Raw genomic sequence first — 5,282 nt, forward strand, 5'->3', positions numbered from 1 at the left:
ACGTACATTAAGTGGTAGACTTTGTAGGGTATCCTCATCATTTTCTGAAAATATGGCTGAAGAAGATAACCAATCACTTCATAATGAGAATAACCGTGTTAGAAAACTTAGAGACCACATGAATCCCACAAGAACAAGTGCACCCTCATGCATAGTTTTTCCTCCTGATACATCTCATTTTAATTTTAAGCCAGGCATTATTCAACTTTTACCTTCTTTTCATGGCTTAGATCTAGAAAATCCATACTTGCATTTGAGAGAATTTCAAGAAGTTTGTAACATCTATAATGACTTAAATTGTAGCATGAATACCATTAGATTAAAGTTTTTCCTTTTTCATTAAAAGATAAAAGCTAAAACATGGCTACAAAATCTTTGGTTGGGATCCATTCATGCTTAGGATGAAATGCAACAATAATTTTTAAATAAGTTTTTTCCATCTCATAGTTTCAAAAGACAAATCACCACTTTCACTCAAAAACTAGGTGAAACATTTCACCAATGTTGGGATAGGTATCGAGACTTGCTTAATACTTGCCCTCATCATGGTTTTGAAACATAGAGATTGGTTTCACAATTTTATGAAGGGTTAACACCTAAAGATAGACAAATGGTGGAATTGATGTGCAATGGAACTTTTGAAAATAAAAACCCTGATGAAGCAATGGAGTACCTAGATTTGCTAGCTGAAAATGCTCAAAATTGGGATATTATGGGCACTTATGAGGCACCGGGTAAAACTCAACCTCATACATCTAGTGGAGGTATGTACAACCTTAGGGAAGATCATGACGTCCAAGCTAAATTTGCATCTTTAGCTAGAAAAGTCGAGGCACTTGAATGTAAAAAGAGTGGTCAATTAAAATCTGTTAATGATTTTGTGTGTCAAATCTGTGAAACAAATGAACATGCAATCAATGATTGTCCAACTTTGCTTTCTTTCAAGGAATGCCTCTATGAACAAGACCATGCTTTAAACAGTTTTCAAAGGCCCAATCATAACTCATACTCGCAAACATACAACCCTGATTGGAGAAATCACCTAAATTTCAGTTGGAAGAGTGGTAACAATAATGCACAAACTTCACAGCCACCGTTTCAAGCACATCACACTTTTCAAAATTCTCATGGATATGCACCTCCTTATGCTCCACCTCCTAGAAAAAATCTTGAGGAAACATTGCATGCATTCATTGAAAAGCAGGAGACAATCAACACTCAAAATGCTCAAACCATGGCAGATCTTAAAGATACTCTTGCAAAGTTCACATCTGCTCTCAGTTTTCAAGAGAAAAGTAAGTTTCCATCTCAACCATAGCAAAATCCCAGGGGGCAATACAATGCAAATGCAAGTAGTTCTGGAAACCAACACATGGATCAAGTCAAATCAGTCACTACTCTTCGTAGTGGTAAGGTTATTGAAAAATCCACTCTTGAATCTTATGAGAAAGATGATGAGTCAATCTCTGAGGGTAAGGAAGGGGTTGAATCTGAACATTACAAAGAAAAGACTGATTCCCCGCCAGCACTTCCATTTCCTCATACCATGACCAAACAAATGAAAGTTAATCACAACTCTGAAATCTTTGAAACTTTCAAACAGGTAAGGATCAATATATATACCTTTGCTGGATGCTATTGCACAGGTACCTTCCTATGTTAAATTTTTGAAAGATCTGTGCACTGTGAAAAGAAAACTGAATGTGAAAAAAAAAAGCATTTTTAGCTGAACAAGTAAGTGTTATTCTTCATAACAATAATGCTTTGAAATATAAAGACCCTGGTTTTCCTACAATTTCTTGCTTTATTGGAGAACATAAAATTAAAAGAGCTTCACTTGATCTTGAAGCTAGTGTGAATTTACTTCTATATTCGGTTTTTCAGAGTCTCAATCTAGGTGAGTTAAAACCAACTTCTGTAACTCTTTTACTTGTTGATAGATCTGTAAAAGTGCCTAGAGGAATAGTTGAGGATGTGTTAGTACAAGTTGATAAATTCATTTACCCTGTAGATTTTGTTGTCTTGGATACACAACCTATTGAAACATGTAATTCAATTCCTATCATTTTAGGACGTCCATTTCTTACAACTTTTAATGCATTGATTAATAGTAGGAATGGACTGATGAAGCTATCATTTGAAAACATGACATTGGAGATGAATATTTTCAACATTTGCAAGCAACCTGGAGATAATAATGATTTACAAGAAGTGGACTTTATTGAAAAATTAGTTCATGATCAATTTCAAACCACTTTCAGTGAAACTAAGATTGAAGAATCAAAGGCGTGTAATTGGAGACCATAAATTGAAGAATTTCCACCACAATCAATTGAGTCCATACCTTCAAGTGTTCAACCACCAAAACTTGATTTGAAGTCGTTACTATTCAATCTCAAATTCTCATTTTTGGAAGAAAATGAAACTTTTTCAGTAATAATCTCTTCAAAACTTAATGCACATCAAGAAGGTAAGTTATTACAAACTCTAAAAATGCACAAAAATGCATTAGGATAAACCATAGTTGACATCAAAGGAATTAGTCCTTTGATTTGCACACATAGGATTTATTTGGAGGAAGATGCTAAACCCTGTAGAGAAATGCAACGAAGGCTTAATCCTAATATGAAAGAAGTAGTAAAAATTGAAGTCATTAAACTTCTAGATAATAGAATCATTTATCCTATTTCTAACAACAAATGGGTAAGTCCTACCCAAGTTGTACCTAAGAAGTCTGGAATCACTGTGATAACAAATGAGAAAAATGAGTTAATTCCAACTAGGACTATTACTAGGTGGCGCATGTGCATTGACTATAGGAAACTTAATTCAATGACTAGAAAAGATCATTTTCCTTTACCTTTCATGGATCAAATCCTAGAAAGAGTTTCTGGTCATGAATTTTATTGTTTTCTAGATGGCTATTCAGGTTATAATCAAATTGAACTTGCATTGGAAGATCAAGAGAAGACTACTTTTACATGTCCATTTGGTACTTTTTCATATCGAAGGATGCCTTTTGGATTATGTAATGCACCAGCCATGTTCAAAGATGCATACTTAGCATATTCAGTGATATGGTTGAACGTTTTCTTGAAATTTTTATGGATGATTTTTCTATTTTTGGTGATTCATTTGATTATTGTTTAACTAACTTAGCAAAGGTTTTGAGCAGGTGTGAAGAGAAGAATCTTGTACTGAATTGGGAAAAATATTATTTTATGGTAACAAACGGCATTGTACTTGGTCACATTGTTTCATCGAAAGGAATTGAGGTTGACAAATCTAAAATCGAGTTAATTGTCAACTTGCCAAGACCAAAATCTGTTAAAGATGTTAGATCATTCTTAGGACATCCTGGTTTTTACAAAAGGTTCATTAAAGATTTTAATGTAATATTTAAGCCATTGTGTAACCTTCTAACAAAGGATACTGTTTTTGAATGGACTGAACATTGTGAAGAAGCCTTTGTTAAACTTAAAAACTTGCTTACTTCTGCTCTTGTCATTCAACCTCCCGATTGGTCATTACCTTTTGAAATAATGTGTGATGTTAGTGATTATGTTGTAGGTGCTGTCTTAGGACAAAGAAAAGATAAGAAACCCTATGTGATTTACTATGCAAGTAAAACTTTAAATAGTGCTCAAATGAATTACACTACCACTGAAAAGGAATTACTTGTAGTAGTATTTGCATGTGACAAGTTCAGATATTATCTTGTTGGCTCACCTGTTGTTGTTTTTAGTGATCATGCAGCTTTGAAATATCTTCTTTCAAAAAAGGATTCTAAGGTTAGATTGGTACGATGGATTTTGTTACTTCAAGAATTTGATATCACAATCAAAGACAAGAAGGGCACCGAAAATGTTGTCGCGAATCATTTGTCAAGATTGACAATAGATTTCACATCTAACATCACACAAATCAATGATTACTTTCCTGATGAATATTTACTTTATGTTGCTACAATGCCTTGGTTTGTTAATATTGTTAATTTTCTTGTTTCAAGACATTTGCCAGCTCATTGGAGTACCCTAGACAAAAGAAAGTTCTTGAACGAAGTGAAGAACTTTTATTGGGATGGCCCTTATTTATTCAAATATTATCCTAATCAAATATTTTGAAGATGCATTCCTGACAATGAGGTAAGTAATGTTATTAAATTTTATCATTTTGAGGCATGTGGGGGTCATTTCTCATCAAGAAAGACAACTGCAAAAATCTTACAAAGTGGATTTTACAGACCCACCATGTTCAAGGACATGCCTGTATTCTGCAAGACTTGTGAAAATTATCAAAAGTTAGGATCTATTTCAAAACATCACATGATGCCTTTAAATCATATTCTTGTCATAGAGATCTTTGACTGTTGGGGTATAGATTTCATGGGTCCATTTCCTCCATCATTTGGTTTCTTATACATATTAGTCGCAGTAGATTATGTTTCAAAATGGATAGAGGCAATCCCAAGTCGAAACAATGATCACAAAACAGTGATCAAGTTTTTGAAAGAAAATATTTTAAGTCGATTTGGAATCCCTCGAGCCATGATAAGTGATGGTGGAACACATTTCTGCAACAAGTCATTTGAGTCTTTAATGAAGAAATATGGAATCACACACAAAGTTGTCACCCCTTATCACCCTTAGACAAGTGGACAAGTAGAACTTCCTAATAGGGAGATCAAACATATCTTGGAGAAAACAGTGAACCCTAATAGGAAAGACTAGTCTTTAAGACTTAATGATGCACTTTGGGCTTATCAAACTACTTATAAAGCATCATTAGGTATGTCACCTTATAGACTAGTCTATGGAAAACCTTGTCACTTGCCTGTGGAACTTGAACATAAAGCTTATTAGGCTATTAAAGCTTTCAATTCAAATCTTGATGATGCTAGTCAGCTGCGAAAATTACAAATAAATGAGCTTGAGGAAATAAGAAATGATGCATATGAAAATTCAAGAATTTATAAAGCAAGAATCAAAGAGTTTCATGACAAGAAAATACTGAGAAAAACATTCAATGTTGGTCAAAAAGTCTTGCTTTATAATTCTCGACTCCATTTATTTCCTGGAAAACTAAGATCAAGATGGAGTGATCCTTTTATTGTGAAACATATTTATCCATATGAGGCCTGTGATATCGAGAATCCAAAGAATAGTAATGTTTTCAAGGTAAATGGACATCGTTTGAAAGTTTACTTTGACAATTTTTCAGTTGAAAATGACTCTAAAGATTGATTCTTTTTCTCACATTGTTTTTGTGTTTCTTTTTGGTGT

General features: G+C 33.7%; 1 non-coding gene across 1 annotated transcript; it reads right to left on the minus strand.

Moving 5' to 3' along the window:
• Positions 1-445: 445 nt before the first annotated feature.
• On the minus strand, positions 446-552 carry LOC133681229 (small nucleolar RNA R71). The gene has a single exon (XR_009836471.1). It is a non-coding gene; the product is annotated as a small nucleolar RNA R71 (small nucleolar RNA).
• Between the last annotated feature and the right edge of the window lie 4,730 nt (positions 553-5,282).

This window comes from Populus nigra, chromosome 1 (assembly GCF_951802175.1).
Source record: "Populus nigra chromosome 1, ddPopNigr1.1, whole genome shotgun sequence".
NCBI lineage: Eukaryota > Viridiplantae > Streptophyta > Magnoliopsida > Malpighiales > Salicaceae > Populus > Populus nigra.